The following is an 11346-nucleotide window of genomic DNA, read 5'->3' as shown; positions in this document are numbered from 1 at the left end:
TAACATTTCTAACATAGTAAAAGCAAGAGAATTCCAGAAAGACATCTACTTCTGCTTATTGACTATGCTAAATCCTTTGACTGTGTGGATCAAATCAAACTGTGGAAAATTCTTAAAGATATGGGAATAGCAGACCACCTTACCTACCTCCTGAGAAACCTGTATGCAGGCGAGGAAGCAACAGTTAGAACTGGATATGGGCAAATTGGGCAAGGAGTATATCAAGGCTGTATGTTGTCACCTTGCTTATTTAACATAAATGCAGTGTACATCATATGAAATGCCAGGCTGGATGAAGCAGAAGCTGGAATCAATAATGCTGGGTGAAATATCAATAACCTCAGATATGCAGACACCATCCTAATGGAAGAAAGTGAAAAGGAACTAAAGAGCCTCAATGAAGGTGAAAGAGGAGAGTGAAAAACCTGGCTTAAAAACTCAACATTCTAAAAGCAAAGATCATGGCAGTTGGCCCCATCCCTTCATGGCAAATTGATGGGGAAATGGTAACAGACTTTATTTTGGGAGTGAGAGGGCTCCAAAATCAATGTAGATGGTGACCCTAGCCATGAAATTAAAAGATGCTTGTTCCTTGGAAGAAAAGCTATGACCAACCTAGACAGTGTATTAAAAAGCAGAGACATTACTTTGCCAACAAAGTTCCATCTAGTCAAAGCTATGGTTTTTCCAGTAGTCATGTATGGATGTGAGAGTTGTACCATAAAGGAGGCTGAACACTGAAGAACTGATGCTTTTGAGCTGTGCTGCTGGAGAAGACTCGAGAGTCCGTCAGACTTCAAGGAGATAAAATCAGTCAATACTAAAGGAAATCAACTCTGAATAGTCATTGGAAGGACTGATGCTAAAGCTGCAATACTTTGGCCACCTGATTCAAAGAGCAGACTCATTAGAAAAGACCCTGAGCTGGGGAAGATTGAAGGCAAGAGAAAGGGACAATAGAAGATGAGATGGTTGCACGGCATCACCAGTCAATGGAAGTGAGTTTGAGCAAGCTCTGGGAGTTGGTGATGGACAGGGACGCCTGGTATGCTGAAGTCCATGGGGTCACAAAAGTTAGACATGACTGAGCAACTAAACAACAATGAGAACACAGAAATATTAATGCTTTGAAGGAATCGCTGATGTCAAATCAAAAGTATTAAGAGCTACATGCTAAGTCAAAGGTTAAGTTTGATATTTCTCAGAACAAGGACAAGAGCACATGAGAGAAGTGGTCATGATTTAGTCCAGGCAACAATAAACTTTTTCTGTAAACGGCCAGACAGTAAAGAGTGTAAGTTATGGTCCTTGCAAGCGCAACTATTCAACTGTGTCTTTGCATCCAGACATACACAATTGAATAGACATATCTTTGTTTCAGCAAAAACTTATTTATGAACATTAAACTTTGAGCTTTATATGAATTTTAAGCATCATGACATACTACTTTTTAAAATTTCTCAGCCATTTAAAAATGTGAAGATATTCTTAGCCTGTGGAGCATACAAAATGGGGCGGGGGTGAGGAACGCATAATAGGCCAGTATCTGATCTGCTTAATCTTTCTGTTGCCGTGTTCGAAGTGGGAGTTCCAGCTATAAATGCTGCAAACAGTGAGTTATTTTTGTAAATAAAATACATACACAAATAATTTATGTATATATCTTTAAATAAATTCTATAAGTGATGTTTCAAAAAGCTACAAGTTTGGAATCAAAATAAGTCCTTAAATTGACAGTTTTGACATATAATTCTGTGAGATGTTGTTAACTATGCTAGAAAATATAAATGCTAAATTGTTCCTAAGCTCCCCAGTCAAACGTCACCCAACTACCCAAATGTGTTCTCTACATTTTTTTCAGAGAATGAGTCTTCAAATTTGCTGTCAATAGCTTTCTTTGTAAATACATCAACAAAAGAAATACAAAGATTATATGAGCTTCTTTATGAAATGCTCTAAAGTAAGGTATTTCCTGGTAGCTCAGATGGTAAAGAATCTGCCTACAATGCAGGAGAGCTGGGTTTGATTCCTGGGTCAGGAAGATTCCTTGGAGAAGGAAATGGCAACCAGCTCCATTATTCTTGCCTGGAGAATCCCATGGACAGAGGAGCCTGGCAGGCGACAGTCCATGAGGTCACAGAGTCAGACAGGAATGAGCTACTAACGCTTTCACTTTCAAAGCAAGGTCAGAAACTGGTCAAAATGTTTATTAACAAAAGCAATATTCATTTTGGTAGTGGCAAGTGAAGAAAAATTCACAACACAAAGTTATGAGTTAAGTTTTATTCAGGGACTTTAGCCCTGGAGTTTGTATCTCAGATAACTCAGGAATTGCCTGAAGAAGAGGTAAAAGAGGAGCCACTATATATAGGAGCTTTTTGCTGGGGAAAAAAGTAAAAATATTACTGTAAATCACAAAGAAAATAGACATCTCAAGTTAATGACTTTAGCATTTCTCTATGTATGGGAAGATGCAAGAATCATTGAAGTGTTGGACTGGACAGTCTGAGTTGGAATCCTGCTTCTATACCTGCCCATTATAGGATTTTGAAAAATTAATAAAGTTTGTTAATCCTCAATTTATTCTCATGTGAATGGTGATATTGAGAATGACTACTTGCCAACTCCACAGGTTATATACAGAAAAACCAGAGTGTAAAGTGCCACATGATGTATTGTCCACAGAAAGGGTTTAAAGAGTTTTGACAAAAAGTACCATAAACAATTATAAAGGCAATATACGCAAAGTGATGGCTCTGAAAGAGACATACAGATATTCTCCTAGAAACTCAGAAATGGGAATGACTGATTTTGCCTAGATGAATTAGCAAAGGTTTTATTGCATAGAGGAACATAAAAAAGAGACAGGAATTTCATTGGTTAGAAAGAACAGCCAAATTAGAGAAACTGCCCATTCCAGCAGGATGTAAACTCCAGGACAGAGTTATAGACTCTGAATCTTGGTACTGAGCTTGTTAGACATTTAAGACTTATTTATTATATTGAATTAAATTGGCTTCCAGGAATTTAAAATAATTAAATGTTCCCACAAATTGTGAATATTTCAGTATGAATAGAGAATGTAATCTTCAAGAAGTAGGAGATGAGGCTGGAGAATTATTTTAAAGGATTTAATCTTGTTTTATACTACAGGCCAGTACCATCAAACTTACTTTTATTCCCCAAAGTACATATACTTAACACCAACCAAAGAATGGCGAAAATAAATAGTTTTAAGAAAGTTCTCTAGAAAGACATGTGATAGTTTTGAATTGAATACAGACTTGATCAGATTTTTTATCTTTCATTAAAAACATGGCTTCATGACATCTACATTTTGGGGTACATAATTTTTCCTTTTACTAATTTAAATTGGTATATTTAAAATATTACACAAAGAAATATCTAATTCCATAACAGCAATCAGAGAAGTAAAATAAATAAAGGAATCCAAATTGGAAAAGAAGTAAACCTTTCACTGTTTTCAGATGACATGTACTATGCATAGAAAATCCTAAAGATACTAGAAGAAAACTAGTAAAGCTCATCAATGAATTGGGTAAAATTCCTAGATAGAAAAACTAATATGCAAAAATATGTGGCATTTTTATATACCAACCACAAAATATCAGAAAGAGAAAGTAAGAAAACAATCTCACTTACTATCATATTAAAAAAAAGAAAAAAAAAGATCAATACATGAAACAGGGCACTCAAAGCTGGTGCACTGGGACAACCCAGAGGGCTGGGATGGGGAGGGAGATGGGAGGGGGGTTTGGGAGGGGTGACACATGGACACCTGTGGCTGATTCATGTCAATGTATGGCAAAAACCACCACAATATTGTAAAGTAATTAGCCCCCACTTACAATAAATTAACTTAAAAAAAAATTTGAGCTCCCCCTCAAAAAATCTAGGAATAAACCTAGCTGAGAGGCAAAAGACAGGTATTCTGCAAACTGTAAGATGATGATTAAAGAAGCTGAAGACAACACGAAAGCTTTACTGTGTTCTTGGATTGGAAGAATCAATATTGCTGAAATGACCCTACTATCAAGAGCAATCTGTAGAGTCAATGCAGTCCCTATGAAAATATCGATATTTTTTATGTACCTAGAACAAATTTTTTTTTAAATTTGTAAGTAAACACAAAAGACCTCGAGTAGCCAAAGTAATCTTGAGGAAGAAAAGTGGAGCTGGAGGAATCACACTCTCTGACTTCAGACTACAAAGCTACAGCATGGTACTGGCACAAAACAGCCAAATAGATCAATAGAATGGGATAGAAAGTCCAGAAATAAACCCATGTACTAGGATCAATTAATCTAAAACAAAGGAGGCAAGACTATACATTGGAGAGAAGACAGTCTCTTAAATAAGTGGTGCTCGGAAAACTAGACAGATACATGTAAAAGAATAAAGTTACAACATACTCTAACACCATATACAAATTAAACTCAAAATGGATGAAGGATCTAAAGGAAGATAGGTTACTAAAGGAAAATACAGGAAGAACACTTTTTGATATAAATTGCAGCAATATATATTTTTTTGGATTCCTCTTTTAAAATGATGGAAATAAAAACAAAAATAAACAAATAGGACCTAATTAAACTTGAAAGCTTTTGCATATCAAAGGAAACCATAAACAAAATGAAAAGACAACCTGTGGACTGGGGGAAGATATTTGCAAACAATGCTACTGACAAGGGATTAATATCCAAAATATACAAACAGCTCATACAGCTTAATATTAAAAAAGCAAACAACCCAAACAAAAAATGGGCATAAGACCTAACAGACATTCTTCCAAAAAATATATACAGAAGGCCAAAAAGCACATGAAAAGATGCTTAAGAAAAACACAAATCAAAACTACAGTGAGGTTCATGTTACACTAGTCAAAATTGCTGTCATTAAAAAGTCTATAAATAATAAGTGTTGGAGAAGGTACAGAGAAAAAGGAACCCTCCTATACTGTTAATGGAAATGCAAATTGGTACAGCCACTATGGAGAACAGTATGGAGGTTTGTTCAAAATAAAACAAACAAAAAAAAAGTTACTTTATGATCCTGCAATCCCAGTATTGGGTATATAACTGGAGAAAACTTTAATTCAAAAAGATACATGCACTCTAATATTCAGTATTTACAATTGCAGTATTTACAATAGCCAAGACATGAAGCAGCCATATACAGCAACACGGATGGACCTGGAGATTATCACACTAAGTGAAGAGGGTCAGACAGAAAGACAAATGTCATATGATATTGCTTACATGTGAAATCTAAAAAAAAAAAGATACAAATGAACTTATTTACAAAACAGAAATAGACTCATAGACATAGAAAACAAACTTATGGTTACCGAAGAGGACAGTGTGGAAGTAGAAAGATAAATTAGGAGTTTGGAATTAACATATACACACTATTACATACAAAATAGGTAAACAACATGGGCCTACAATATAGCACAGGGAACTATATTCAATATCTTGCAACAAGCTATAATGGAATCTGAGAAATAATATATGTATATGTGTGTTTGTGTGTGTGTGTGTGTATAACAGAATCACTTTGCTGCACACTTGAAACCAATACAACCTTGCAAGTTAACTATGCTTCAATAAAAATCATTAAAAACATAGTATGCAAAGTTATTATAAGTCAATTTGTAATGAAAAAACTTGAATATATTCAAACCCGTAGCTTTGTTTTTTTGGCTTTAATTTATTGTATTTAAAAGTCTCTACTCAGGTTGGTTTTGTAAAAATGAACAAAGACCAACCAAACCAAAGAACAGAGGCTGTTTATTCAAGGCTTGCTGTGGTTAAGAGTCAGCCAACACCATACTTGCATTAGAGGCTCATGGGCAACAGAAGAGTGAGATAACTTTATGCTGGACAAAGGTCAAGATTACAGATGCTTTGATTGGAGGTTTTGGGCATGGAATAGCTGGAGGTGGGCAGCAGGATATCTTAGTGGTCAACTTGAGTCTTGAAAACCAGGGCAAATAAAATAGGGACATAGGTGTCATTGACTCCGTTCTTACATTTTGGTGCTGATTGCTGGTTGTGGTTTGGATTCCTGGACTGGTTGCTGCAGAAGTTCTGGGTCAGAATTTTGCTGTTATGTATAATCCAGCCACTGCCATTTGTGCATTGACTATCTATTTCACTTCTAATCCCTTCCATGGATGCTAAGCACTTTAGACTCATCAAAACTTTCAGAACTCAATGAAATTTCAATGCTAAATTTATGCTAAAATCATTTTCATACACAGTGATGCTGAAGTAAAAAATCAACTATAATTAAATAATTTGAAAAATCACTCAGTCACTGAACTAGAGAGTGATGCAAGCTTTAATCTGAATTTGGGGCATATCTCAATGTATATAAAAATAAGTGTGTATTTATATTTTTCGTCCATCCTAAAGGAGATCAGTCCTGGGTGTTCATTGGAAGGACTGATGCTGAAGCTGAAACTCCACTACTTTGGCCACCTCATTCGAAGTGTTGACTCATTGGAAAAGACCCTGATGCTGCGAGGGATTAGGGGCAGGAGGAGAAGGGGACAACAGAAGATGAGATGGCTGGATGGCATCACCAACTCAATGGGCATGAGTTTGAGTAACCTCCAGGAGTTGGTGATGGACAGGGAGGCCTGGCGTGCTGCAATTCATGGGCCCGCAAAGAGTTGGACATGACTGAGCGGCTGAACTGAACTAAACTGGTATTTTTCATCATATAGTTTAATATCACAAAAACTTTTTATTCAGCAAATGCTCCCTTTGTTCATTAGCAATAGACTCATTAAATCATCACAACTAGTGCTTTAATTTTTTTCTCTGTTCCTAAAAAATGAATAATAAAGGAGGCAATCAATGCCATTTCTTTCATAGGCAAAACCTAACCTATCATTGGAGACTTTAAATAGTACAATGGGCTTATAACAATACCTTTTGATAAGAATCCAATCACTCTTTTTGAAATATAAGTAAAAAACAAAAAAAAATATACAAAAAAGCCATTAATTTAATAATTTCATTAAGCTTAGTTCCTTTCTGGATTTTCTAGGTAGAAAAATGAATTTGTAAAAAAAAAATTATGGAAAGCATTCATATAAGTAAAACAACAGCCCTTGAACTACTGGATATCTAATAATTATAGTCTACTTTAACTAGTCTTCAGTGATTTTAATATTTTTGTTTTATTCAGTTTCAGTGAGTTAAATATTTGTGGTTAATAGGTACATACTGTATTTGGTACTGGATTTATAGAGAGCTGTATGATGAACTGGGGAATGTTTTGAGTAAGATGCCACTGGTGCTTCATTCTATTCAATTAATATTTACCAATTATCAGAGGTGCTAGGTTATTATAACATGAGACATATAATCACCATCACTAGTCTTCTAAAGTAATTTTCAATTTGTGTGGATACTTTGTGTGTGTATACCTATAATAGATACAAGATCATGCATTAAAATGTATAATTATATGTTATATTGCAAACCAATCATGTCATATATATGTAATTTCAAATCATGTGCTTGGTGAGTGTTTACCCTTTGCCAACTTATATGCTAGGTGCTGGCAAAATGATTACATAGAAGATACAAAGAATTCCTCACGGAGGTAACAGTTAGTGAAGAAGATCTCAAACAAACATACTGAAACATATATGTTAAATTTGTGTCATGCTTGGATATACAGCAAAGTATTATAGATGCTGACTGAGTTGAATCTTGAGAGAAATTTCCAATGCATTAATAAAGGAAGGAATATTTCAGGAATACTACTAGACCTTTCCTTTATGTTCATAGATATTTCTCATAACCTTATTATCTTGAAATTTTACAAAGATCTTTAATAATAAACTATCATTCTTAGTAACTGGTATCTTATAAAATTGTGTGTAGAATTTTTTTTTTCTAAAACTGAAAAAAATTATGTTAAAACAAAGATATTATACCCTCTGCATCAATTAGCAATAATTGCACCTCGGATAAACCTCATCGGGTACGATATTGCAACTGCGCAAAGCTTATACCCTCTGTTTCAAAGCTCTTCAATGATCACAAGTTCATTCCTCTTTGATTAATTCATAGGAAGGAGTTAGAGACAGACGGGTTTTATTACCCTGTTGACAGACAGATTTTATTCTGGTCAAAATTAACAAACAAGAATAGAATCTGAAGGTCAACTTCTCATTCCAATTGTGTTCTACCTTGACAAATATTTAAGTTTTATGCCTCCTTTGTGACTCAGCCCTTTGGTCTTCTAGGTCTCATGGTTTAGAAGTGAGCAGTTTTACAAGCAAGTCAGGGCAATCACACTGTGCTGGGCTTAGTCGCTCAGTCATGTCCAACTAACTCTGAAACCCCATGGTCCATAGCCCAACAGGCTCCTCTGTCCATGGGGATTCTCCAGGCCAGAATACTGGAGTGAGTAGCTGGTCCCTTCTCCAGAGCATCTTCCCAACCCAGAGATCGAAGCCAGGTCGCCTGCACTGCAGGAGGCTTGTTTACTGTCTGAACCACCAGGGAAGACGTGATAATAAAATTTGTACAAAGTATAAAGAAGGGAGAGAATGTTATTTGTAGGCAAGTTCCAAGCAGTCTTAAACTGCTCTTTTATTATCTTAGGTAGGTTCTGAATTACACAGAGGAGTTTGCAAGACAAAGAAAAAGGGAAGACTGTATTCAAGACAGCAATAATAGTGTCTATAAAATCTCAGATGTAGGAAAACAAGTACTTTTCATATTCATTAGTGTCTAGTGCAGCAAACAATTGAAAGTAATGGTGACCTTCATTCACATTTGACATGTGAAAGAGATTGAGCATTGGCTCCTATCTTTGCCAATGACTAGGTATGTGAACTTTCACAAAGCTGTTTAGTCTCACTGAATCCCGATTATATACTAGTGAATGGGGATAATACAATGGAGTCATTGTTAAGATTGAAAATGCTAACACCCTGTAGGCTTTATGTATAAAGCCTGAAATTTAGCGCTGCATTCTCCACCACTGTCAATACAGTTATAAAACCATCTCTCCTTTTATGATTCATAGGTAACAACACAAATAAAACTAACTGCCTAGATAGATAGCCAACAAAATATCTTCCTTGAGAATTTTATATACATATATATGTATATATTCATACTAACATTAGTAATATTGACTAAGGGCATGAAGCGAAAGTGTTAGTCGCTCAGTTGTGTCCAACTCTTTGTGACCCTATGGTCTGTATCCCACCAGGCTCCTCTGTCCATGGGATTTCCCAGGCAAAAATACTGGAATGGGTTGCCATTTCCTTCTCCAGGGTTTGAACTCACATTTCCTGCCTTGCAGGCAGGTTCCTTACTATCTGAGCCAACAGGGGTTTTCCATAACAAAAGCAAATGTATTGTTCTCCAGTTGCTAACATTGCTTTCATCTAAGAATAGCTGTCATTCACAGAAGGCAATTATATTTTCTAAATCCTGTTTCAATTAACAGTATCCAAAATATGGGCGAAAGAATGAAACTTAATATGCAGTTAATCTCCTTGTCATAGGAGGTCCTATAAACCACGGTCAGGCTTTAGGTTTCCCAGAGTCAAGGCTGTGACAGGTTTTTGTATTTCCCCAAGAGTCAGGCATGTTAAATAGGCTAAAAATTATTTTTCGTTGTTGTTTAGTTGTTAAGTTGTGTCCAACTCTTTTGCAACTCCATGCATTGTAGCCGCCCAGGCTCCTCTGTCTATGAGATTTCCCAGGCAGGAATACTGGAGTGGGTTGAGAATTCCTTCTCCAGGGGATGTTCCTGACCAAAGTATTGAACATCCATCTCCTGCATCAGCAGGTGGATACTTTACCACTGAGCCACTAGGGAAGCCCCCAAAGTATTCACGCCATGCTAAATGATGAAGCTTGCATTGCTACAGACATTTTTCAAGCTACTTTATAAAATATTAGGTATGTATTAGGAAATCACATGTATGGTGCTATGATTTTTTTAATGAATACCGATGTGCTTTGTTAAAGCTCACTGATGTGGTTATTAATTTGTGCTCTGATGAGAAAATTTATTTTCCATGAGCTCAGGATATAATTTCATACATTTACAGTAAGAATGATTTAAATTAATAAATTAGCATTCATTAGTAAATAATAAAGTTCTAATCTGCAGATTGCTACCCTCAAAATAGTTCACAAGTAAATTTCTATCTATAAAATATTTAATCTAGTAAGATAACTCTATAATACACTTTCTCAAAACACAATCACCTCTTCCAGGGAATCAGTTCAACATTTTCACTAAGTAAACAAATATTAATTAAAAACCTATTCTGGTTCAGACACAGTTTTAGATGTACTAACTTAGGGATTAAGAGTAAAAACTCTGGAGCCAGGCTGATTGGCATCAAATTCTTCTCAGCAATTTACTCGATTTTATGATCTTGAGGAATTCACTTATTTTATCCATACAGTTTTTCAGCCTTAAAATACTGATAGCAATTATAATACGTACTCATAGTGTTATTAGAAATAAATTAGTGAGCACATGTTAGTGTTTATGTCATGTTAGTGTTTAATGACAATTCAAATATATTTAAATATTAAATGTATATGCAAATATATATTTGAAGTGATATTACTTACACGTCATAAATATATACAACTATATATGCATATAAATGTGTATATGTAAACATTTGTCATTTAGAACTGTGAGTACAATATATCAAAGACAAAACTGCCAAGTGCATTCTGTTATTACTAATGATGATTCAGTAGTGACAGAAAAATAATACCTGTTTTCAGGGATCTTACACACTGTAGAGAAGAAGAAATAAATAAACAAGTATAATAGAAAATCCTCTATAAATACTATGCCAAGAGTCAAAACAGAGCCACTTGGTAGGGACAGAATAGTTACATACTTTCAGTTCAGTCCTTCAGTCCTATACCACTCTGAGACCTCATGGACTGCAGCACGCCAGGCTTCCCTGTCCATCACCAACTCCCAGAGCTTACTCAAACTCAGTTCCATTGAGTTGGTGATGCCATCCAACCGTAAAGTTACATACTTTAGGCTGAGTTACTAGAGCAGCCTTATCTGGAAGGAAGACATTCGAGCTGACATCTAATCACAATAAGTTCACTAATTTCTTACACTACTCATGCGTCAGTGGAAAGCTTCTGGAGCATTTAGAGTTGGCGGAGAGAGAGTAACAGAGCTGTGAACAGACTTTGTATATTAAAATACTTGAGCTGCTATGTGGAAACTTGAGGGAGGCAGCTGTGGAAGGACGGGTAGATTAGACCAAGGAGGTAACATCAGAGATCTAGACAGGCA

The 11346-nt window shown here is 35.6% G+C and overlaps 1 pseudogene; it reads right to left on the bottom strand.

Moving 5' to 3' along the window:
- Positions 1-7928: 7928 nt before the first annotated feature.
- LOC139031788 (U4 spliceosomal RNA) lies at positions 7929-8048 on the bottom strand (annotated as a pseudogene).
- Positions 8049-11346: the final 3298 nt, after the last annotated feature.

Source organism: Odocoileus virginianus, chromosome 2 (assembly GCF_023699985.2).
Source record: "Odocoileus virginianus isolate 20LAN1187 ecotype Illinois chromosome 2, Ovbor_1.2, whole genome shotgun sequence".
Classification (NCBI taxonomy): domain Eukaryota; kingdom Metazoa; phylum Chordata; class Mammalia; order Artiodactyla; family Cervidae; genus Odocoileus; species Odocoileus virginianus.
The sequence above is the reverse complement of the archived record's forward strand: the minus strand, read 5'-3'. Positions and strand labels throughout refer to the sequence as shown.